General features: G+C 39.4%; 2 pseudogenes; one reads left to right on the forward strand and one right to left on the reverse strand.

Annotated features, from left to right (window-relative positions):
• Nucleotides 1–2564: 2564 nt before the first annotated feature.
• LOC148195145 (uncharacterized) lies at nt 2565–26917 on the reverse strand (annotated as a pseudogene).
• On the forward strand, nt 7593–9441 carry LOC148195146 (uncharacterized; annotated as a pseudogene).
• Nucleotides 26918–27255: the final 338 nt, after the last annotated feature.

Consider the following 27255-nt stretch of genomic DNA (forward strand, 5'->3'; position numbering starts at 1 on the left):
AATGGGCTAGGAGTGGGCTGATTTGGTAAGTGGAGAAATTGGGCCACCCTGTGTTGGATGAAATTATGGGTTGCCCCACTATCAACTAAAATCTGAACCGCATAACCCTGTATAGACCCGGTGATCCGAAAAGTTCTGGGGGTCCATTGACCCGCGAAGGCATGGAGACTGATGAGTCCAGCCTCTTGAGGAAACTCTTCTGCCAGCGTGGAATCCTCGAAGAGGAGGCAATCATCTTGATTCTCAGAGTCAAATGTGGTGAGAAGAAGAAATTGGGGCTTGCACCGATGGCCTCTCGTGTAACGCTCATCACAGTTGAAACAAAGATTCTTATCTCTGCGGGCCTGCATCTCTGCCTCGCTAAGGCGTTTAATGGGAAGTTTGTTGGTTGGTGTAGGCAACAGTGGAGGGAGTGGTTTAAGTGGGGTAGATGGAGAAGGTAACAATGATGGTGGGGTGGTGGGGGTACGACCAAAACGGTTGAGGGGGGGATGGATGAGCGAAATTTGTCTTCATGTAGTTTGGCTAAAGCTATAGCATGGGGTAGATCTGGTGGCTGAAGGGCTGTGACCTCACGACGGAGAGGAGGTTTCAACCCCGAGAGGAAGAAGCTTAAGTAGAAATTAGGGGGTAGTCAGAGATGCGATTGGACAAAAACTCTGAGAGGTATTCTTGCAAACTCTGTGTTTGGGTAAGCTTGCAGAGAGCTGCAATGGGATCATCGAACTTAGAGGGAGCAAAACGCAACTCCAGTGCTCGAAGAAATGCCTCCCAAGATGACAACAACCCATTGTTAAACATCCATTGAAACCAGGCTAAGGCTTGACCTTCCAAGTAAAAATAGGCGATCTGGATGAAAAAATGGTTGACCTTAAAAATCCAGCCTAGAGCATCGGAGCCATTAAAGGTAGGGAGGTCAAATTTTAAGGGACGGGTGGTGGAAAAGGAAGAGTGGGGCAGTGGAGGTTGGTTCTCCAGGATGGTGGTTCGGTTGGCAATATCGTGGAGGGTGTTGGAAAGGTTGGCATGAGAGAGGAGGAGTTGTTCAAGTTTGATGTTGATTTTAGTGAGCTCCTCATGGGAAAAAGGAGAATCGGCCATAGAGTACGGGTCAATGAAAGCACCAATGAAAGATGTTGCAGGTAGCAGAGGAATGAAGTAACAGAAAGAGAAAGAATAATCAATGGAAAGAAAGGAACTTTCTAGAGAGAAAGAATTTTCTTTTCGTCTATGTCCCCTTTTTCAATACAAAATTGTGCTATAAATGCAACAATTGCCTTGCAGAGAAAAAACACCTATGCAATTAAAATAAAGGAAAATGAAATGATAAATCTAATCATTTTCCTCTGCCCGATTTTCCCTTTTTACGGGTTGAAGGATATGTAACTGCATAATCACTAAGGTAACGTGGCTGGTGAGAGAATCTTTTGCTTCTTTCCTCCAACGGTCCCATAGATGTAGATGTTGTGGCAATAACTGGACTTGGGTCTAAAGGAGGAATGAGGGAAATGGGCCTTTCATTCCTTACACTCTTGATATCAATTTGTTTGAATTACCAACAAAAAACAATAATTACATGGTGAATTCCAATATAAAAGTGCAGACATCTAAATAAGGAGTATGTAAAGAAAAAGAGCATAAACCCCAAATTGCATAATCAGACTCCAATCCAAAATAGTTAAAGTCGATGGAAAATTCCGATGTTAGGTTTATAACTTATTGTTTAATGTATTTTCTTGGCAATGTATTTTCTTGGCAAAGTTGGGGTTGGTGCTTGGATAAGATTTTCTGAAGTCCATATAGACTTTTAAACAGGGTCATGATAAGTAGATGGATAGGTGTTTTCCCCAAAGGGTCTAAAATAACAACACTCTTCTCTCCAAGGAATCATCAGATAACCCTAAACTGATATAGTCTCAATTAATCTTCATATAACAAATAATTAATTGTCAATAGTTTTTTCTTGTCAAATGAAAAACTTCATGTGTTACAAAGAGATTGATTCAAACCATAAACATGGGAGCATGGTTCAGTTTTATCATCCTTATAGCAGCAAGATCCTTGACCATTACCCAGATTCCCGGAGTTCAAACACTCAAATTGGGACCACAAAACATTCGTCAGATACGGTCTTAAATTTCTTGGCCTAGCTCGAGTATAGTAATGGTTATAAAGAGAAAACTAACAAACAGTAAAAGAAAGCTTAAAATATGAAATCTCACCGACCATGGCAAGAATAATTTAAGCTTTCCAGAGGATTGAAGGCATGGAGACAAAAAACTATATTTATAAAGAGAAGCTCCATGATATGCGGTAACAGTATCAACGTCATGATGTAAAGTTATGACATGATACTTAAAGTTTAAAAAAGTATAACCATAAGGGAAAACCAAAAAAAAAAAAACAAAACACTAACTGTTTGAATATTATAAAAATTATATATGGAATTAATATCTCTATTTCAATATACATACTTTATTTATAATAAAAAAAATATAAGTTAAAGTCAAAATACAAATAAAAAATACTAACAAACTAACTAAATATAAAATATAAACATAATATAATCTTAAAAGATCCCATCTTCTCATTGAATGATCATATGCTCCTGTTCAATGCCATATAACACTATAATGGCCTTGTTTGTAAAGCATACAATTAGCCTTGATATCTCAATAATTACTTTGTCAAGATAGGAACTTAAAATGAACATCACAGTATTGATACAGGTCAAAAAAATAATGCCTTCCGTAATCTTAAATCACATTCTGTGGCTAGAAATTCATTATGACATTTTCTTCCTATGAAGCTTGATCACACTAAATTAGCCTTCGATCATAAAACTAACCATGGTTACTTACATACGTTGGAGTGACAATTTCTACAAAGATGGGAAAATTACTGGACAGACACCACTTTATCAATTACTCGCTACATCGGCTATAAATATGCTGCCTGAATCACACCATCCAGCCAAAACGTCTTTCCCTGAGCACTGCGATGTAACAAACACTAATATTAGAAGTGATATCTCACATGAGTAAAAGCCTTTAAATGTTTAAAAGTAAAAAGATAGAAAGCTGCGAAAGAACAATATAGAATTAAGCCAACATTATTTATGGGCTTGGCAGAACCACAAAAGTGTGTGCAACTAAATTCTTGGTCATCATGCATGTTTACATCCATTGCTAATTTCCACGCATCGGTTTCAATCAACCATTTTGCCCTCATTTTTATTCTTTTAGCACACTACAATTATTTAACATTTCTCCCAAGGTTTAACTGTGTCATTTGCAAGAGAAGTATCTGTGCAAAAAAGTCATGCCAAGTACCCCATCCTACATATTTCTTCCTAAAAATTTTAACAATCCTTGAGGAACTTCACTTTGGAATGATTCAACAAAATAATCTCAATATGAAACCCAATACGGTAGTTGTGAATTTTTCCTGTTAGAAGGATGGACACTCAGAGGGGAGCCAAGCGTCCGTCGATGAGAACAAGGTTGTTTTATAGCGGGGTGTAATGGTAGGATATAATGCAGGGGCGACGGTTAAGGATGTGTGGGGTGCAGGACCGGACAGTCAAGGGTGTAGAGGTTTCTGTTGTAACAGGAGAGTGAGTCAAAGCTGTTATAAATAGAGCTCTTGTAACTTTGTAGAAGGCATGGAGTATTCTTATGTAAAGTTTGGACTTTGATCAGAAGAGGGAGGTTATGCTCCCAACCAAGGAGGTTATGCTCCCAACCAGGGAGGTTATGCTCCCAAACATTCTTTGTAAATAGATTTCTATCGCTGTCAATAATAGAACCCATTCTTTTTTTACTGTTTCTACCTAATGTTAGTGTTCATAGTTAGGTTTCCAACCCAGGAACCTAACAGAAAATATAATAATAATGAGGGTACCAGAGGCGCCTAAAGGTATTGCATCCATATAAAAAAAGTAAATAAACAATACAAGCAATACGGTAAAAAACCTTAACTAGACTAGCACATAATACATATCCAAATTGGAAGGATTATGACAAAGTATTTCCATCAGCAAACCCTTCTCAACCACAAGTTACTTTGAGGAGGAAACTTTTTATGGATGTTGGTGTAATTGGAAGGATTCTTACTAATCTTCAGGTCTATCATGACGATCGTGCAAAAGTAGAGTGCCTGCTTCTACCTACCAAGCTGTTTGGTAGACATAATGGGAAGAAGGCCACCAAAGCTGATGAATCTTCCCCAAGTTTGATGAATTGTCTGATGGGAAATCAAGTCTTGTAGCAAGTGTTAATCCAAGGACAGAAAGGAAGCCTTGAGGTAGCTGCGTGGGAAATTGTTGCAACAATTAAGGGCCAGTTTCTAAACTTCAACCTTGAGGACAAGGTTGTTTCTGCATCCGTGCATAATGATAGGATATGTAATGTGTATGTTAGGAGGAAACATATAGAGAAGTAGTTGTTAGTTGGGTTGTTAGGTTGAGTGAGACTTTCTATATATAGTTGGGGGGTCTTTGTATGCAGGGACTTTTTTGAAAGTTTGGAGAATTGTTGACAGGATCATGGGCATCCTGTGTGAAGGGAACATTGTCCCTTGGATGCATTCTTGCTGTACTTGTTGCCTTGAATCAATAATACAAGATCTATTCAGTGAGTATAGGTGGTTGCAGTGGTTTTCCTGGTTTCCTCTATCTAGAAACCTAACAGAGACCCTTTTGGATCACTGTTGTCTCTAAAGCAGGAGAACTCCGTGAGTGAATTCATCATTCAATTTGAAAGATTTGCTGGAGTTATTAAGGGATTGGATGAACAGTATTTGATGAAGATTTTTTTGAACGGACTGCAGGAAGAGATCAGAGCAGAATTGAAATTGTATAAAACAACAAATCTTTTGGAGATAATAAATAAAGCCCATGCTATTGAAGGGAAAAATATAAGGGTAGCAAAGGTAGCAGGGGATTATGGAGACACAGGAGGGGTAGGAGTTTCCCTATTCAAAGAGGAACAAAGGAATTGATAACAGCACCTCCAAGATCAATGGTAGCAGCTAATTCAGCATCACCCAGATCATCGGCAGAAGCAAATTCTTTTTCTAAATCTGTTACCAGCAAGAACAGTAATGAGGAAAAGGCTAACAGGAATGGCCACAACAGAGACAACTTTAAAAGGTTGACACCGTCAGAACTCCAAGAAAAGATCAATTGTTTTTGCTGTGATGAAAAATATAATGTGAATCATGTTTGCAAGAACAGACAACTCAACGTCATGAAGTTAACTAAAGGGCAAGAGGAAGGGAGCACCAAAATGAAGGAAGTTTCTATAATCGCACCTTTATGGGTCGGGGTATTGTTAGGACACAAACTCCTATTACGAAGTTCCATAAAAGAAGAAACAAGGGAAAAGGAAAATGCAGCTATTTGTTTTAGTTCAAACAGCTGTGAAATCTGTTAGTTAAGTTGTTGTGTTGGGAAACTTGTATAAATATAGGTGTGTTCTCAGGTTTTGGAGGTAGGGAGAAAATTATTTGATTAGTGGGAGGTTCCTGGACCCTCGAAGTGCCAAGGGTGTGGCTGTAAAGGAGTTTCTGAAACTTCTATACGCAATTTTCAGTTCCTTTGTGTTAGGTTACTGGGTATGAAACCTAATTGACTCATAACCCACACTCACACAATTACACACAAAGGGGAATTAAACGAAAGAATTGTATGCATTCACACCAACGAATGTCGTATACAATGATGACGCAGGAGGCTAACCCCCCTCACAAGGTCCAAGACCTGTCTATACAAAAGAATATGACTAACTGTCTTCTAACAATGAATAGAACTCTATTTATACAAGACCTCCCTTCCCTCCTTTCCTAACTACTAAAACAGTTACGATATTAACTCTTCCTTCCCTCTTAAACCCATTATCTCCTATTACTTATATCCTGTCACTTTGTTTGAGTTTCCTTTCCTTTTTTTGAGTTTCTCATCCAGATTCTATAAGGAATGAAGAGAGGTTTAATTGACATGATATAAGATCCAAGTGAAAGCATTCGGGAGTTTGATTAATTCAATTCTTCTAAGAAAGATAACTTCAATATCAGGTGAAAAAATAAGTCTCCTTAAAAACCCATAAGAATTGATTTTTAATTCTAAGTATCATTGTTAATTTTCTAATCTAAAATAACTATTGTGTGGATAGTGATGTCCACGCAACTAATATAAGTGATGCTAGCAGTTCAAAAAATATGAACACTAAGCTATAGAAGTATACCCTTATCAACGCATGCTTGGGAAGTAACCCAACTTAAATTACAAAAAAAACAGAGTAAATTTCATTCAAATGGAACAGTGTGCCTGTTAAAAAGAAAAGCATGTGAAAGCAGATTCCAAAGTCACATTTAGATTTCGGCCAGATACCACAATGGAGTCAAGTGACAAATCATAAACAAGCTATATACAGACCTTACTAAAGCCTAGCCAATTGGAATCTCCTCTAAACGAAAATATTTTGGTGGTGTCTCTCCATCGTCCACAAAAGACCTGCATTGGTTGCTCGAAATTGAAGATCATTACGAGAATAATATGGATATGAACCAAAAATAGAATCCAAAAGAGGGTGTCGTCAATGAAAGCATTAACTTTTTTAAAGGAATTAAATGATTTTATTGTCATTTAGTAATTCTATATTTTATTCCTTAACATGTTCTCTAAAGGGCATTAACAAAACGCATCCTGAATACGCTCACTATGGGTGAGTTGTAAAATTTTAGTTTAAAGAGTTGTAATGTCATGTCTACACCAAGTAGGAATACATTTGGTACACTAAACTAACACTTTCATTTGTGCATGAAACAGCCATGTCTAAAAGACTCTAGTAATACATCTAAAGCCAAGTGATAAAATACAAAATAAACCAGTTGCAGAACAGAAAAAAAAAGTTCAAATATTTGCTTTCCTATTGCAATCCTAATCATATAAATCCCTATCCTGAGACAAAATACACAAGCCAGTTTGGAAAATCACACTTCACCCCAAAAGTTTAAAAAAGTGCTCTTGGAAATCTATTTCAGTAATGTTAAAATAAAAAAATATATATATTTTTTAAGCTAACAAAGAAAAAAGTGCTACTGCTAAATAAATAATTTTTAAACATTTGTATCCAAATGAAAAATTACAGTTGTTCACCTCTAAATACTTTGGAAAAAATGCTTTGAACAAAAGTTAATCCAAACAAGCCCGACATCTTTCGAAGTGCAAGATAAAAATGTACGGAGAACAAGTTGAACATTGGTGGACAGCATGATTATTGGATAAATTTCTGCTAAATTCCCATGGCTAAGAGTTCATACAGAATTCATTGCCTTGTCGATTATAACCTTCAAAGTTGGCCTTGGTAGAATTAAACAAAATTTATACTTTGATATACAGGTCTTCATCCTCAATCTACTGTCAATTAGTCTTTTCAATAATTGATCCCTCTATAGTTTACACATCCTCCACACACCTTTCATTTTCTTATTCCTTAAAAAAATGAGAAAACTTACCTCATAATCAACCCCTTGAATATAGATGCAGTCCGGGTCTATTGTTGAGAAAGCCAGCCCTGTTATCTGCGGTATCAATGAAATCAATTACAGTCATCTGTGGCAGCAATAATCAACAACTAAAACAATAATAACAACATCAACAGTAACCTTATCCCACTAAGTGAAATCAACTATATGGATCACACAAAGCCACTGAGTAAGTTAAAAACCAAATTCTGAAGGATATTATTATCCACCGTGAAACCAAAAATGTTATTTTATATAGAAGAATATTGACATCAATGAGTGTGAAGCTGCACTGACGGGAAAACCATATTCCACAATCCCCAATGGCAACCCAGAGAGAGGCTAGTAATAGAACCATATATTGATTAACGAGATATTTTTGTTATGATTTCCTATTTTTGCAACCTTTTGCAATTAAGAACAAAATTGTAACTTATGTTTTTCTATGTTTCTTCTGTTCAGATATTTAATTAAGAAACAGTGAAAACATGATTTCTGTTGTGATAGGATTTAAGATAGGGCGGTGGAACAGTTGGAGAAGGCGGGCAAGGGGCCTATAAGTGTAAACCTTTTGTAATTCTGTAAGGGGGTTAGTCAATTATATACTTTGTACATACCGGTTTCGAACCTGGTGAGAGGGGTTAGGCCCTCAAGTTACACTTGGTACTCAGTGATTGTTACTGTGAATAACATACTCATTGTTTGATTGTTTTTGTCTTGTGTGAGTGCATATCAGTGGTGAGGGTGACTGTTAGGTTCTTACACTAAAGATTCCTAACAAATTGGTCCGACCCGCCGGATTGAGACGCCGCCAGAATCGTGTGAGGGTGAAGGAAATTGTGGTTGATAGAATGAAGGCACAGACAAGGGAGTTGACACCAGATTATTAGCAATATGCCAAGATTATGCTGCAATACGCCAAGATTATGTTGCAATACGCCAAGATTTGCAAGAAATCATAAGGATGTTGGGACCGGCGAAAGGAAGAGGAAGGGGAGAGAGGGGATGAACGCCATGAAGTGTAACCCAGCGGGGATAGGAGAGTAGATTTACCCGTTTTCGAAGGGTTTGATGCGATGGGGTGGATTGCTAGGGCGGAGACAGTTTTTGAGACCCAGTGGGTGAAAGAGGAAGGAAAAGTGTGTCGGGCATACAGTAGCATGGAGGGAAGTGCGGGATATTGGGTCCGGGCCTGGAAAATTAAAGCCAAGAATCGTTCTTGGGAAGGACTGAAGGAAGCTATGGTGGTCCGATTTGGAGGGCAAAAAGAAATGAAGATTTACGACAATGACATCATTGCCGCTTCAGGTTCGGCTGGTGCATTTCGTTGCACGCACTCCCCAGAGGCTCCAGATTTGTGCATCATCGAGTCGCTCATTCTGGTGAACGAAATCGCAGCGGTGGAAGCCGAGTGCTCTCTCGCGCTCTCCTCCTCCCAGCAGTGGAACATCATCACCCAGAACTGCGTGGCCTTAGACGTGCAGCGCGACCTCACACAGTGCCGCCGCAAGTGGCATGCGTTGCTCTCTGACTATGATTGCTTCAAGAGAACAACCACCGCTGGAGGCAAATTGTCACCGAATTTCGATTACGAAATGTTTGAGGCAGTTGAACGTGTTGTGAGGGCACGTGAGGAGCGGGGCATGCCTGATCCCGAGAGAAGCAGGGAACAATGCACGTGACACCACTGTGGAAATTGGGTCCAAAAGAAAAGGGCAACGGAGTAAGTTCAGACACCGCTTTCAAAGGCCCAAACTTGAACAAAGGCACGAGGACAACCATGAAGAAGAGCGTGAGGAAAAACCATTCTATTCGTGGGTGAAAAGAGAAGAGGTTGAGCACAAAGTGGTGAATGTTGAAGAGTGTTAGGATATTTATCCTATTTTATCATCATTATAGTGTGTCAAGGGTTACCCTATTTATCATGATATATTGTGTCTAGGACTACCCTATTTATCATGATTATATTGTGTCTAGGGTTACCCTATTTATCATGTACTTGTGTATCAATTTATTCTTATAAATAGAAGATTGTGAGAGGGATCAATTAAGCCCTCTAGAATTATTTTACAGTTTCAATCTTAAGTAAGAGAATAATAATAAAAGTAGCACTGAAGGGGTTGCAGAGCAAGCGATGAGTGGTGTTGAAACAGTGAAAGTGGTGGATGTGGCCACCGAGAACCAATAGGAGCAAAGGGGGCTTGCAGTTCATGTTACACCTGCAAAGGGGAGAGAGCTGCTTGAAGTTTTGAAAGACATTGAAGACCATTTTCTCACGGCTTATGATGTTGGAAAAGAGGTGATCATACTGCTGGAAGTTAATAGAATCCGGGAAGAATGGAAGATAGTGGAGGAGGATTTGCCACCACCCAGGCCTCCAAACCTGAAGTTGCAGGTAGTAGCCAGCGGGTTCTCTTCCTATGATAAGACCACATCACAATACAAATGGGCTCAAGTTTCATTGTCCCAACCTTGAGGACAAGGTTGTTTTGCAGCGGTGTGTAATGATAGGATATAAGATAGGGCGGTGGAACAGTTGGAGAAGGCGGGCAAGGGGCCTATAAATGTAAACCTTTTGTAATTTTGTAAGGGGGTTAGTCAATTGTATACTTTGTACATACCAGTTGCGAACCTGGTGAGAGGGGTTAGGCGCTCGAGTTACACTTGGTACTCAGTGATTGTTACTGTGAATAGCATACCCATTGTTTGATTCTTTCTGTCTTGTATGAGTGCATATCAGTGGTGAGGGTGACGGTTAGGTTCTTACACTAAAGATTCCTAACATGTTGTTTCCCCTGTCCTTTGTAAATTTGTACAAGAAATAAGATGGATACAAGAATCATTTTTTCAAATATTTGTAAACATAGAAAATGAAAGTAAAAAAATACATTTAAGCTTAATAGACTTAGTATTCCATTTCCTTTTGAGTAACTTGAAGAAAATCTAGAGCTTAAATGACGTGAAAATAAGAAATTAGAAATTGGCATAAGATAACAAGCTATTTAAATTATTCTTAACTTGAAATTGACTTCCCTATGTCAGAAAACAAATTTAAGTTCATATTATTGAATTCGAGAAAAAAAAACATAGTTTGAAGTAAACCATGGGTTTCAACTACACAGGAAACTCGGTAAAAGCAAAACAAATAAATAAAGGGCGTAATGTGTATCCAACGAAGCTAGATGTAAAGGGCGTAATAATACATGAGGCCAATACACAAAGAATGAATGAATTAAAAGGTGCATCATTCCATACATTATCTGACTTCCCCTTGTTATATCTGAAATTAAGATGATGTTGTTTAGAAAAAATAAATAAATCCACAAATTAAAGAATCAGATTAGTTTAGCAAATCAATTATTTAAAAACTTCAAAACAAAACGTAATTGCCCACGATATTACAATTTCTTTAAGAAACATTCTTTTAAACTGGTAAACAAAAATTTTCTGAGAGATCAAGGCAAAAAAATTGTTAAAACTAACCTCGTATTTTGAACAGTGCACCCATCTAGACAATGCCGACCATCTATATCAAAATGCATTCATGTTAAAGATTAATTAGGGCGAATTAAAAGTAAAATAAAAATAGAAAGGGAGCAGTCTCATGGCTCCTATTGAATCTATACAATATTTACATGGGTTAAATGATTTTTTATATGATTTTTCCTGAAATCAAAAACAGCAGCTAACCTGCGAGGATCATAAATAGTCACAGTACGATCAGCTCCTCCCACAGCAACATTACCATTGGAAGAAATAGAAACAGCATAAAAGATATCACCAGGGATGCCACAAACTCGATGTACACAACCACCATTTTCTTTCACTCTCAAGTCCCATATTGATAGCTGAAATTATATTAACAAGTGCATATAAATATGAACAAATACGAAGCATAAGGCAGAACTTGTTATAAACCACGAAACAGAAACATAGACTGTTAGGTTTCTGGGTATGAAACCTAACTGTCTCACAGCACACACTCACTCAATAGCACCCAAATGGTAAGAAAAGAATGAAAATATGTATTCACATCAACCAATGTCATGTACAACCAGTAACTGGGAGCATAATCCCCCTCCACAGGATCAAGGTTCCTGTCTATACAATTGATATCAAAAACTCTCTCCCTACCAGACCCTCCCTTGCCTTCTTATAAAGGCAGCCCACTTCTAACTACCCAACAACAATTAATTCCTAAACTGAACAATTAATTCTTCAACTGTTTTCTCTCTCCTGCACACCTAATACCCATTATAACCTATCATATTAAATCCTATCATTACACCCTGCTGCAAAACAACCTTGTCCTCAAGGTTGGTACAATAATGCTTGTTCCCATGGCTCATCTTCATCATAGGAAGGGAACCCACTGGCTGCTGCCTCCAATTCAGGTCTGGAGGCTTGGGTGGTGGTCTATATGAAAGAATTGTTGACTCCTTTAAGAGTTGCTTTTTTTCCAGAATTCCCATGGACCCTATGATTCTTCTATATTGCCTTCTGACCTGGTGACCACTTACATGGGCCTGGATTTTAACTCTTTTCTGATGAATGATCAAGAATTCTTTTCTCTTCTTCCACCCCCAAAACCTGTTTTGTATTTTTATAGCAGCAGTACTGGCGAAGCCCTCTCCTTGCCCAAATTTGTTCATCCTAGAAGCTAAAAAGGAAAGAACTTGTTGATCCGACCATCCAATTCCTTCATCATCATCATGTTGAGCTAACAGTTTCCTCTTAATGTTAAATTGCAGCCCTGCAAAGAAATATCTCTGCCATTGGTCTTCTAGTGTTTTGTATGTTTGTGACAACCATATTTTTTCCCCACTCAAGACAGCTGCATCTTCTACTTTATTTCCAGCCATCATAGTCACCCTGTTCCCACCATATTCTGCTTTCTTTCCTCTGTCTTCACCCTTCTTCTCTGTTTTATCATACACATCACAACCTACCCCACTATCTCTCCTAGAAACGGCAGCTTCTGCCACTTCCTGGGCAGCAACACAAACAATGCCTCCATCACATTTTTTGTCTTCTGCACTGATATCTCTTTCTCTTTCCTTCCCAGAAACAACAACTTTTGCCACTTCCTGGGCAGCAATGCCTCCATCACATTTTTTGTCTTCTACACTGATATCTCTTTCTCTTTCCTTCCCAGAAACAGCAGCTTCTGCCACTTCCTGGGCAGCAACACCAACAACTTTTGCTACTTTCCCAATAGTAGTAAAAACAACAGCTTTTGCAACTTTTCCAGCAGCAGTCACACCAATGTTTCCATCACAGTTTTCATCATTGCCTTCCTCTCCACATATATTTTCTTCTCTCCTATTCTGTCCTCTAATTCTTGCAAAACCATCAACACTCAAAACTGCAGCTTTCGTTTCTCTTTTCTTCTCAAAAACAAAACCTCTAACTCTTCCTCCGAACCCCCTTATCAATGCCTCTTTCAGCCCTTTCCAAGAATGGTTCTTGGTTTTATTTTCCCAGGCCCTGAACCAATAGATTGCACCTCCCTCCATGCTAGCATAGGCCAATCTTAATTTTTCCCCCGCTGCCACGTTTTGGATCTCAAAAACTTTCTCTGCTCTGGATATCCATCCCTCTGGATCAATCCCCTAAAAAGTAGGCAATTCTATCTGCTTCCTCCACTTCTGCTGCCCTTTGCCCTCGTCTTCCTCTAGCTCTTCCTCTGAACCATCTTTCTTTCCTTTCATGGCAGATTCATCACTTCGTGTTGAGCCCTTTATCTGAATCTTGATATTCTGCATCATTTCTTTTATTTCTTGGATATTTCTTCTCCATTCTGCTAGCACTATTTTCTGTCCGCTGGCCCACCTTTCCACATTATCGATTCTTCCTTCCATCACGTTCTCCTCTCCAAAGGATCCGGTAGCTTCTTGTTCCGTCAGCTTCTTGATCCGGCAGGTCGGACCAAATTGTTAGGTTTCTGGGTATGAAACCTAACTGTCTCACAGCACACACTCACTCAATAGCACCCAAATGGTAAGAAAAGAATGAAAATATGTATTCACATCAACCAATGTCATGTACAACCAGTAACTGGGAGCATAATCCCCCTCCACAGGATCAAGGTTCCTGTCTATACAATTGATATCAAAAACTCTCTCCCTACCAGACCCTCCCTTGCCTTCTTATAAAGGCAGCCCACTTCTAACTACCCAACAACAATTAATTCCTAAACTGAACAATTAATTCTTCAACTGTTTTCTCTCTCCTGCACACCTAATACCCATTATAACCTATCATATTAAATCCTATCAGACACATGTGAAGACAGATATACAAAAAGCAATAGTAGCCCACCTAGTGGGATAAAGGAGGGTAGACACATACAGTACTACTCCCACAAAGAGGTTATTTCCAAGATTTGAACTTGTGGCTCCAAAGTGACAACCTTACCATTGTGGCAAGTCTTACTTCACTCTCAAAAATCAAGACACTGTATTCTAAAACTTTCAAAAACAGAAATGCATGTGCATGTAATGTGCTAGAATAAAATAAAGAAGGTTGAGTGAAATGAAATTGATACATGACTAGAGCACCCATGTCTTATCTTAGAATTTGGATTTGAATCTAACTCCAACACCACAAAATTGACTGGAAAATAAGAATTCCACTCTACTTATATACGCCATTTAGTCATATCACCAGTCAATGTGAAACTAAACATCATGCTTGAGATTTCAATTTAGGCAACTTACAAAGAAACTACAAATTAAGCAGGCAATTAGTGACACAATTAAAGCAGCTTGCAACATCATTTTTGTAATAAAAAACACAATCTATAGAATATTACTGTTAGAATAATTACTAAGTCTACTTGTTAGTGTAGTCAGTAGGACTAAAATAGGGGCTAGTGTGTTGGGTTATCTCTAATCATTGTACCTAGCAGTCTAGGACAGTGACTTGACCTTCTATCTCTCTATTGTATCAACTCTTTATCTATATAAATAACAGAACATGAGAGGTGTCTTTGAAGCCCTCAAGAACATATTTTTATCTCAAGTTGGTATCAGAGCAGGTTCATCCTGCTCTAGTTTCTGTCCTAAAGTGGTCCACCAGCATTGCATTGTCATTGTTGTTTGCATTTGTCCGGTGCCCATTGTCGCCGTCCGCAGTTGTCTTGCCACTGTCTGCAGCTGTCAACTGCAGTTTGAAGCTCTTCAACTTGGTTCTATGCCATCTCGCATCTGTCCGCCACCGTCCGCTGTCGTCCGCCGTCATTGGATCTGGTTCGCCTCTTCACGCGACGACCAACCCCACCGGTGTCGGCATCTGATTCTTCCCCACGCGCCGCTTCTTTGTGCGCTGCTTCTTTGTGCGCTGCGAACAGGCGCGTGCAGCTCACGTGCCACCCTCTGGCCGCCAGAAAGTCACCGCGACACCTCCATAGTCGTCGCCTGGACCTCCTCTCTCTGCTCTGCCCCTCAAAACCCTGCTTCAGTGAGGTCCAGAAGCTCCCCTTGAAGAAAACCCTAAGAAACCCCTAGGGTTTTCTAGTTCCTCTCGGTTTTCTGGCTCCTTTTTGGTTCCTCTCCTATTTTTATCAACAATGGCATCTGGAAGTGTTCTTTCTTTCTCTGGAAGTCCCTCAATTACTTCCGAAAAGCTAAACGGAAAGAATTACCTCTCTTGGTCTGCTGCCGTGGAAATGTGGTTTCTCGGTCAAGGACATTATGACCACCTTGAGCAAGATGGAAGCCAAGTACCTTCTGAAAAAGCTGAACAATGGAAACAAGCAAATTTCCAATTGTGTGCCCTATTGTGGCAATCTGTGGAACCCCGACTTTTGATATCTCTTAGAGCCTTCAAAACATGTCACTCTTTTTGGAAGAAAGTTCAAAGCATTTATGCTAATGATATTCAACGTCTCTATGATACAGCAAACAAGCTTGCATGTCTCAAAATGATAGACCATGATATGGTCTCCTTCATGACTGAAGCCCAAGCAGCTGTGGAAGAGTTGAGAATGTTCTTGGAAGTGGAATCTTCGGAAGACATCAAGAAGAAGCTTGATGAGAGACCACGGTGAACCTTTGTAATCTCCAGAAAGATACAGAAGGTTGGTTGGAAAACTAATCTATCTTAGCATAACAAGACCTGATCTTTCTTATCCAGTGGGAGTTGTGAGCCAATTTATGCAAAATCCTCATATTGATCATTGGAATGTTGTGGTACGCATCCTTAGATATGTAAAAGGGAATCCATGACATGGACTGTTGTATGAGAACAAGGGAAGTACTGAGTTAGAAGGATACTGTGATGCAGATTGGGCTAGTTGTCTGAATGATCGAAGTTCTACCACAGGATATTGTGTACTCCTTAGAGGGAACCTTGCATCATGGAAAAGCAAGAAACAAAGTGTTGTTGCTCGATCTAGTGCAGAAGCTGAATATCGATCTATGGCCATAGCCACATGTGAACTTATTTGGATCAAACAACTCCTTCAAGAATTAAAATTCTGTGAAAATAAGCCTATGAAGTTGTATTGTGATAACCAAGCAGCTCTTCACATTGCCTCCAATCCAGTGTTCCATGAAAGAACAAAATATATAGAAATTGATTGTCATTTCATCAGAGAGAAGTTGTTGTCCAAGGATCTCATTACAGAGTTTGTCAATTCTAATGAACAATTTGCAGATATTCTGACTAAGTCTTTAAGAGGGCCTAGGATTCAGTTTATATGTTCCAAGCTTGGTGCATATGATCTATATGCTCCAGCTTGAGGGGGAGTGTTGAAATGTATTAAGTTTATGTTGTTTTTGTGTGTGTGCACCCAACTTAAGAGGTGGGTTGTACTCTGTCATGGTATTTTGTATATATATATAGAATACCAAAACCTTGTAAGAGTGAATGAATGAATGAAATGTTTCAGTTAGTTCTCTAACAGTTTTAAAGATCATTCTATTTCTGAAAAAAGACTTGAAAAGTGCATGTTTTTATAAATCACCAATTCACTTCCCCTCTTAGTGTTGAGAAACAAGCTTCTTTATTTCTAACACAATTCAAGAAGATTAACTAGAAATGGAGATGAAAATACAGGGGAGGGTGTTCCCAAGAGTTTAGAGATAAAAGAGAATAGCTTTTCACGTAACAAACCTTTGTTTGGATGTTTGGATGGCTTAGTTAGACTTCTTTCCTGTTTAGATAGAGGGTTTGGGAAAGGAAGTGTTTTATCACTCCTTCCCATGCCCAAGCTTCTCTATATAAGGAGAATATTTGTGAACTTTTGCCACAACTTTGTTCATAACAAATCTTGAGTGATTTTTGTGAAGAGCGGGTCTTTTTCTTTCTTAGAGTTTTTATATTGAGTAGAGACTCAAGTGACCATCCTCCTGCCTTTGCAGATCTCATGGTGAGAGGGTGCATAGGTCTGATTCAAAGTTCAATGATGAAGCTTCTAAATGCACCTATTCTTTCTAGAAAGTGCTAATTTATCCCCCCTAGTACACGTTCCTCGGCGTTGAGGGCATCCCCGAAGAGCTGGGGATTTTGTGACGTTTCGGATTGGCTGTCTTGTGTTTCTAATAAGTTGTTTCATAGTTGGCATGGTAAGTCGTACTATATATATCTATATTTTTGTATAATGAGCAGGTTTAGATCTATCCTAACCGTGAATTACTTATATTCTATATTCCTTATAGCCTATATTATTTGAAGAACCACAATTAGAAGCCATGTTTTTCAATAATAAGCAATGTCCTCATGTCACATGACTTTTAATTTAGATGTCACCCGGATCCATATCTTAGTTCGTGCTTCAGAGGCCATGCAAAACATGTGTCTAGTCTAATGTGTAAACATTACACCAAAATTGAGTGTCCATGTTATACAATTTGCAACAAATAAAAACATCGAAGAAACCATTAGTCAACAAATTTACCTGGCTTCCTTCCGTAATAGCTAATGTAGAACTTTGATCTCCTTTAACTACATTTTGCAAGAAGTTTAATGAAGTAGGGTACCAAAGCCTGAAAGGACAAATTAATTACGGGGAAATTCTCAAAAAAGAAATATAAACAGATAAAAACATTTGTCAACAATATTCCTTTTGTTTTTGGGACATATTTGTCAAAAACATGGTTGCCATCTTGAAACAGATAACCATTTTGTTTGAGAGAATTCCAAAAAAGTGAAGGAGCATTCAAAATGGTTATAGTGATTAGAGTGTCCTTGGAAAGAATTAGTCATAGGAAATAGTTCAACCTTTTATCATTATTGTCCCTGCTAAATCTAAAATGCTACTTAGACCAGAAACATTCAATGTGCATCTCTCCCTTCTAGTGATAATGTAGAGGTCTTTTTTTATAGCCATAAAGATAGTTATTCTCCACTCCATTACTTGGGAGTAATGGGGGTAGTGACCCTGTTATTAGGGTTTCTTGCTCTATGTAGACTCCAAGTCCAATATCTAAACCCAAATATTATCAACTTCTTCTACTCGTCTAAAGACAGAGAGCTGCTAACAACGACAGACCAATTATGTTTAGAGAAAATTACACAAACATCTAAATTTTGTCAAATTTATCCTAACTCCCCCTTTTGTCAACCTCCTAACTCCCATTAATGATTTGAAGGACATTATATTGACATCTCTTATTCATTACACTAACCTCTATTTAAAAAATATTATATCATATACCACTATAAGGAAAATTGATGTTGAAAGTCCCACATGGACTAGAAATAAGACCAATTTATAATATCTAAATGGGTGCAAACCTTACCGTACAAGTTGGTTTTGTGAGATTGAGTTATGCTTAAAGTTTACTTTTTAACATGGTATCAAAACTATTGTTAAAGTCTATCTGATAGGTTTCTTTTGTCAAGAAACTGATCAACACTCCTCAACTCTCAAGCACACACGAAAAGACACAAAAATAGTATGTACATTATTGATATATGAGTGAAACAATGTACAAAGAATCACCCCCAAGGAAGCCTCTCTCCCTCCACTAGAACAATTATCCAATCTGCACCAAATGTACAAAATGACTAACTCCCCCTGTACAAAACACACACTCTATTTATAAACTCCCTTCCCCTTCCCACTAACTAACTAACTGTCAAACAACTCTTCCCTCTTAACTGCCCTCATTTCCTAAACCCATTATAACCTATCACCTTATATCCTATCACTATCTTAGTAAGATTTGTTGTTTGTTAGGCATATTGTTTCACCCACTATCGGATCTGATAGGTTTCTGGTGTAGAAACCTATTGAAACGCACACTACACACTCCCAAAAGACTTCAAAGAATGTTGTATAACCTCTCTTTGTATTATCAACAATCAAGAATACAAAGTAAACTAGTGATGAGAGCTTAACCTCCCCCTTACAGGAATTAAAGAATTCCTATTGAACAACAATTCTCCAAAAACAGTCCTCTCTAAACAACATACAATGTTTATTTATACAACCCCTTCCCGCCTTTCCTAACTGCCAAGGCAGTTAGGCCAGCTAATGTTTCTTTCTTCTTTCATACACTCTTAACCTCCTAACATTACCTCCCTCCCCTTCAACAACCTTGTCCTCAAGGTTGAATTCAGGGTACTGATCTTGAATAGTCACCCTATCCTCCCAGGTTGCTCCTTCTCTGCCTCCTTCCTGCCACTCTACCAAAATTTGTTGTATTATATCGTCTCCTTGCTGCCTTTGTCTAACCCCTAGAACTCTCACCGGCCAATAAGTTGGTCCATCTGCTTGCAACTCAGCTGGTAGATCCTTCTCTACTTGTTTTTCCCCCACAGCTTTCTTCAACTGTGATACATGAAAGACTGAATGTATCCTTGCTGATTCAGGTAACCGCAATCTGTATGCCACTTTTCCCACCTGCTGAATCACCTGAAACGGTCCAAAATAACGAGCTGCAAGTTTGGGATGTAACCGAGTAGGCATGGTAGATTGTCGATGGGGTCTAATCTTCAAATAGACCCAAGTCATCCACCTTAATATCTGCCTCTGTCCTCCTTTTGTTTGCCTGCTGTGTCATTAAATCTTGGGCCCGATTTAAATGGACTTTCAATTGCTTCAATGCCTCGTCCCGTGTCATCAGATCTTGGGCTACAGCTTCCACTGACGTCTCCCCTGGAACAAACCGGCTCAAAGATGGAGGAGCCCGACCATACACCGTTTCAAATGGTGTGCACCGAGCAGCCCCTTGGTAACTGGTATTATACCAGTATTCTGCCCACGGTAGCATTGCATTCCAGCTTTTAGGTTGTTCCGAGCAAAAGCACCTCAAATATCCTTCCACAATTCTATTCACCACCTCCGTTTGCCCATCTGTCTGCGGATGGTATGCTGTGCTCATCTTAAGCTGGGTTCCCTGCATCTTAAAAAGCTCCTTCCAAAATAGGCTTAAAAATAGGGGATCTCTATCACTAATAATCGAAACCGGAATCCCATGCAACCTGACAACTTCTTTAATAAACACCTCTGCCACTGTTCTTGCCGAATAGGGATGTTTGAGTGCCATGAAGTGGGCATATTTACTTAATCGATCTACCACTACCAATACGGCATCATAGCCCTGAGATTTGGGTAGCTTCACAATAAAGTCCATGCTGACCTCCTCCCACACTGCTTGGGGTATCGGTAAGGGTTGTAATAACCCTTTCGGTGATGCAGCCATGTATTTGTGCTGCTGACACACCACACACCCCGCCACAAAATCCGTGACTGCTTTCTTCATGCCTACCCAATATAAAGCTTGGGCAATCTTCCTGTATGTGCGAAACACCCCAGAATGGCCTCCTGTGCTGGTCACATGGAACTCAGCTAATAATTTGGGGATCCAAGCCGATTTGGTGGATATAACGAGCCTCCCCTTGTAGTGCAATCTGTCATTCTCCAATGTGTAAGCTGGATGACAGTTTGGATCTTTCTTAATATCGCTTATTATTCTGCCCAACGTTTCATCTTCTTCGACCTCTCGCAACACTTCTTGGAAGTCTTGCCAATATGATCGGGATAGTACCTGTAATGCCGCTTCCTCCATACCGCCTTCCTCTTTTCTGGACAGGGCGTCTGCCACTTTATTTGAACTCCCTGTTCTATATACAATTTCAAAGTCATAGCCCATTAACTTGGCTATCCAATTTTGTTGACTGTAGGTTGTAATCCTCTGCTCCAGTAGGTATTTCAAACTGCGTTGGTCAGTATGTACCACAAACCTCCTTCCTAGCAAATAGGGTCTCCAATGTTGGACTGCCAAGACCACTGCCATTAACTCTTTCTCATAGATAGATTTACTCAGGGATCCCTCCGATAGTGCTTTGCTGAAATAGGCAATAGGTTTCTTGTTCTGAGTCAGCACGGCACCCAACCCTCCTCCCGAAGCATCGCATTCCACATGGAATACCTGCGTAAAATCTGGTAAAGTCAAGACTGGCGCCGACGTAACCGCGGCCTTCAGTGCCTCCATCGCTGCTCCAGCCTGCTCCGACCACACAAATTTACCCTTTTTTAACAATTCTGTTAAAGGCTTTGCAAGCTTCCCATATCCTTGCACAAATCTCCTGTAGTACCCTGTTAAACCGAGGAAACCCCTCAATGCTTTCAGGTTTTTTGGTTCGTCCCATTGTAAAACAGCTTTGATCTTCTCCGTGTCCATCTCCACTCCCTTCTCTGAGATTTTATGTCCCAGGTAACCTATCTGTTTTTTTCCGAAGTCACACTTCTTTCTATTAGCGACCCAGCCATCTCGTTCTAATCTGTCTAGCACCAAATCCACATGCCCAAGATGCTCCTCCCAACTTGTACTGTATACCAAAATGTCATCAAAAAAAACCAGTACAAACTTCCTTAGATACTGCTGCAGGAGCCCATTCATCGCGCTCTGGAACGTGGATGGTGCATTTGTGAGGCCAAAGGGCATCACTAAAAACTCGTAATGGCCCTGGTGTGTGCGGAAAGCTGTCTTCTGAATATCTTCTTTCCCCATCCTAATCTGATGATAGCCCGCTTTTAAGTCGATCTTCGAAAAATAGATAGCTCCTCTCAATTCATCTAAGAGCTCTTCGATTACAGGTATAGGAAATTTATCCGGTATTGTGGCTCTATTTAGAGCTCTATAATCCACGCAGAACCGCCAACTGTGGTCTTTTTTCTTTACTAATATAACCGGACTAGAAAAAGGGCTTGTGCTTGGTCTAATCAACCCGGCTTCCAGCATGTCCGCCACTTGTCTCTCAATTTCTCCTTTTAACAGGTGTGGGTATCTGTAGGGACGCACATTTACTGGATCCTCTCCTTCCTTCAGCGGAATTCGGTGCTCCATATCCCTAGATGGTGGTAATCCCTGCATTTCCTGAAAAACGTGATAGTGCGCCTGCAACACGGTTTCCAATTCCGCTTTCTGCTCCCCCGTCAAATCAACTGGCCCCTCACCGTCCACCTCTTTCTCCACTCGACCCATATCCCAAGCTATGACCCATGACTCAGCATCTGTCAATTTTAATAAAGATTGAGGCTCCACCAGCTGTCTGGCTAAAGCTGGGTCTCCTCGTATCCTCACCTTCTTACCTTCCTCGATATACCCCATTGTCATTTCTTTCCAATTTATCATCACCTCCCCCAATTTAGCTAGCCATTCAACCCCCAATATGATGTCTACTCCGCCCAGTTCGAATAAATGGAGCCTCTCCTCAACCACGGCCTCTGCCAATTTGATCTTTACCTGCTCACAACACCCTCTAGTCTCTTTCCGCTGTCCATCCCCCAAACTCACCTGATAAGGGGGCGTATCATTTATGGGTAACTTCAGCTCTTCCGCCAGTCTCCGGCTAATAAAGTTGTGGCTGGCCCCGCTGTCGATGAGGACTAACACTTCCCGGTGCCCAATCTTTCCCCTCAATTTCATCGTCTTCGGTTGGGTTAACCCTCCTGCGGAACAAGCCGATAACTCCATAGGTTTTGAATTTTGATCTATCCCTTCTTCCGGGTCGTCCTCCTCATCCTCCGCCAACAACAATACTCGCAGACTCTTCTCCGAGCAGCGGTGGCCAGGAGCAAAGGGGTCCTCCGCACCGGAAACAACGACCCTCTTCTCTCCTTTTAAGAAATTCCGGATACGGTAAGTTTCGCACCGTCCGTCCCCGATTATCGGCGCCTCCGGTCACACTCCCTCTCGAGCTGCTCGTCGGCATCGCTCCCTCTCTCCTAGCTGATCCATTGCCTTCCGTTCCCCCTGTCCGGTTCGTGGACAGACGTTCGGTTTCGCCACGTATTACCGATCCTACCATGCGCGACCCCGATGGGTTAACTTTCATCCCGTTCCATCCCCCTCCTTTCGCTCTCATCATCGCATCTTCTACATCCCGCGCGATCCTGATCGCAACCATGAATTCTTGAGGATCATGAATACGGACTTGTCCCTTGATGTCTTCTCGCAGTCCGGCGAGAAAAAACCCCATCACCAGCTCCTCCGATAACCCCCGAGTCTGACCTATTAATATTTCAAAGCTCCGGACGTACTCCTCCACTGATCCCTCTTGCCGCATTGTCGCGAGCCGTTCAAACACAGATCCTCTGGATCCCCCTCCAAAGCGATTTACTAACGCCATTTTTAGGGCCGTCCAAGAACGAATCTTGGCTTTTTCCTTCCAAACGTTAAACCAATAACTCGCACTGCCTTCCATACTAATATACGCAAGCTCCACCTTATCCTCCTCCGCCACCTTTTGAATGTGAAAGAACCGTTCTGCCCGATTAATCCAGCTATGAGGTTCCCCCCCTTCGAACGATGGTAGATCCACCCGTTTTCGCCAATTGTGCGGTATCCCCCCATGATCAAGTCTTCCCCCATTATCATTCACCGAACTGTCACTCCCTTCAGAGTTTCCTTCGTGATTATTCGTTCTCACCCCCATCATCTGCATCATCTGCTGTATATCTCGTCTCACAGCGGCCGCCTCCGCCTTCATCCCCTCCATTGTAATTTCCAGTGTCTCCATTCTCCCTTCCATGGCTTTCTCCGACAACGCAATATCCGGCAGGTCGGACCAAATTGATAGGTTTCTGGTGTAGAAACCTATTGAAACGCACACTACACACTCCCAAAAGACTTCAAAGAATGCTGTATAACCTCTCTTTGTATTATCAACAATCAAGAGTACAAAGTAAACTAGTGATGAGAGCTTAACCTCCCCCTTACAGGAATTAAAGAATTCCTATTGAACAACAATTCTCCAAAAACAGTCCTCTCTAAACAACATACAATGTTTATTTATACAACCCCTTCCCGCCTTTCCTAACTGCCAAGGCAGTTAGGCCAGCTAATGTTTCTTTCTTCTTTCATACACTCTTAACCTCCTAACAGGATCACTCATTAATGTATAGTCTCACGCTTGAGATGTATATACTTCGACATGAGGGGGGTGTTGGAAATCTCACATAGACTAGAGATTATGTCAATTTATAACATATAAGTGAGTACAACCTCACTTTAGAAGTAGGTTTTGCGGGATTGAGTTAGGCTTAAAGGCTACTTCTTAATAATTACACTAACCTTTATTTTAAAAATATTATATCATATACCAATATAAGGAAGATTGATGTAGGTGTTAAGTGTAATTTACTCCTGTTCTCAATGTAAAATAATTTATTATTTAAAACATCTTTATAAAAAGGATAATGAAATATCATTGAACTCAAGCCATCCATGCAACCCTTCACTAAATCTTTTCCCGGACCCTTCTCAAGTATGTATCAAATTCTTTTGAGGTGCATGTCATTAACATTACATCAACCACATGGAAAGAATTAGAATATGAATGAATGGTGGAAAGTAAACATTTCCAAAGAATTGAACTTGAAAACAGAAAATAAAAACCACTTACGGTCGTAATGTGCGAATGTGCATGTCTTGATCATAAATATCAACGGTTTTGCAAAAGCTATGGGCAACAGCTGTCTGGATAAAGTAAAAACTGAGTAAGGCACTTTAAGGTTTTTCAAAAAACAATTGTGTAAATGGAACCACCATCAATTGTACAGTGCCTACCGTGGACCATTGATTTGGGCAAAAGCAGAGCCCTGACCAACTGCCTTCCCCAATACCATTGTCATGAGGCAATGCAGAATATGTTAGCTTATCAACATCTGCAGATATGTTCAACAAAATCTAAGACAATGATTCAGTGATAACTTAAAAGCTGGATAAAATTAAAATATGGGAGAAGGAAAATGCAGACAGCAAAAGTTAATTTGAAAAAGCAGGTTGATTCTATCAACATTGTCTTGGACATTAGGCAAGTAAATGGCTATGGTGATTTCTTCACAAACATAATTGGCCATACCCCTTGGCATCAGACTATCTGAAGAATGAACAGATAGGATGTTAATATGGAAACCCAGGCTTCTTATTTTAGTTATCAGAAAATTATCTCCCATCAATATGTTAACTTTAAGTCTGTGCTTACCTTGAAGGTATACAATGGTTCTCGTGTCAAATTTTTTAGAGTACTCTTGGGTGGGAGATTCCACCTTTTAGTTGGCTATCCAATGTCTTTAAATGAGTATGACTATATTTTTCTAGAAGAACATCATAATCAAATGCCAGTAGGTCTACTTCAAAATAAATCAAGTTAAATTTAATTATCTACACAGGGAAAGCCAGAATGGTTAACATAAAAGAAAAGAAAAAATACCTTCACCAGATGCATCTAGTTTAGACACAATGAGATGACCATATGAATCCACACTTCCCAACATTACATCACCACAGCCTAAAATCATAGTAGGTTAAAATATAGAACTGTTATGTCCATGCAAGTTTTGATGACAGACACAGTGTAGCAAAACAAAATATTAAAGAAACGCTCATAATTGAAAAGTCACTTACTCTCCACCTCAGCAAGAGCAATACTCTGAATTTCTGAACGATGAGGACATCGGTTGAGTAATGAAGAGTCAATAATCTGTAAGAGACAACAATATGCAGACTTATTAAATTAGTAAATAAGTAAGCATTCGCAAAGATCATGGAAGTAGGATTTTCTTTACAAACCTATATATACCTCAGTGTGTTCAGGTATCAACAGGCTATCTTTTCCTTCATTGACTGAAGACTCTCCCAAAGCAATCTACAGAGTAATATATAAACCATAGTTAAAAAAAACAATATCCAAAATAAATCAGTAAAGTGATACTTTGTGTTTTAGCACAACAAAGTTTACTTAAGTATGTTTGGATGAATTTGTCGATAAACATTTACAGATAAAAAAAAATAACAAGGTAAAACAAATTTACAAAAGTTAAAACTTTATTTATGCATAAGTTCTAATCAGTTTTTAAAGAAGCTAAATGAGATAGCTTCTATATATTGGCTCATTCATTATCTAATATTTATTTTCTGAGACTAGATAGTCCTACTCGTGTCATGTAAGATCACATCCGTGATAAAATTCTTCATTGTAGTATTTAACACATCTGTGCACATAGGACTTGAACTCGAGATTACTGATTAAGCTAGAACAATCATGTACTCCAATGATGCATAGGCTAATTTCAACTAATGGGAGAAACTTATCCAATTTTACTTTCTTACTTTCTTACTTTCTTACTTTCTTTTCTGTTAACTGCTCATTGAGAAATTCATCCAATCACGCCCTATCTAACAAACACAATGAATTTTACTAGAACAACAAACCCCATCCCAAGTCTCTATAACATCCAAACCAAATAACTCAATTAGATGCATTTTCAAACTTTCTCTTTTTTCTATCGATGGTTTCCTTTCCAGTGTCGTTTAACCACTTCAAAAACCACATCACATCAAGAAAGGGGCTTGTGACAACAAAAGTCTACAACTGAAGAAAAAAAATAAAACTACTAAAATTCCACACTTCGGGTAGAGAAAATGAAGAAGGGTGCATACGTGGAGGTGGAGCTTATAAATGTGGGGACCGGAAGCTATGTAGACAACACAAGAACGTCCATCCTCGCTAACCTGAGAAGTCATCACAAACAAAAAGAGGTTACAGTGATTTCAAAAGGGATAAGACAAAAGGGAAGATGAGAGAAATGGAGATGGTAATGGTACTCACACGAAGTGCAAGGCGAGTGCACTGGATGCTTCCAGGAGAAGGGTAGTCAATCAGAGTGGAAGGAACCACTGCTTTCTTCAAACACTTAGCCTCCAACATATCTCTCTCTTCGTCTCTCGAAGTTTGCTTTCGAAGGTGTTGACGCTGTGCGTGTGTTTGTGCTAACGTTCTGAGTTAGCCAACACGAGAAACTTGGTTTGATTTGGATGGTGAGAATCAGAAGAGTTATGTGCTGGATTCAGCATCAGAGTGTTCTGAAGTTCATTCCTGCTGCAACCTTTTGAATTCGGCTATCTATTCCTGAGTATGAACAAATATTCCATCCAAAAAAGCCGAAGTGAACCAATAAAAGTAGAAGCATTTTGGGGAAAAAAAAACTGAACTGGAACATTTTCTGTAAATCAAATTGGTTTTATGAAATGCTAATGAGTTTATACTTTTAATTTTTATTATATTATTTTATTTTAATATATTAAAATTCAATAATTAGAATAAAGACCTCATATTATATAAATAAATAAATATATATATATATATATATATATATATATATATATTAATACAAACTTCATATTTTTAAGTTAAATTTAATCAGGACAAAAAAATATTCATATTTGTGGTAAAATTTGTGATGAATAGGAAATTTATATTATATTATAT

The sequence above is a fragment of the Vigna umbellata genome, chromosome 7 (assembly GCF_029865625.1).
Source record: "Vigna umbellata cultivar VRB3 chromosome 7, Vumbellata_1.0, whole genome shotgun sequence".
NCBI classification, from domain to species: Eukaryota; Viridiplantae; Streptophyta; class Magnoliopsida; order Fabales; family Fabaceae; genus Vigna; species Vigna umbellata.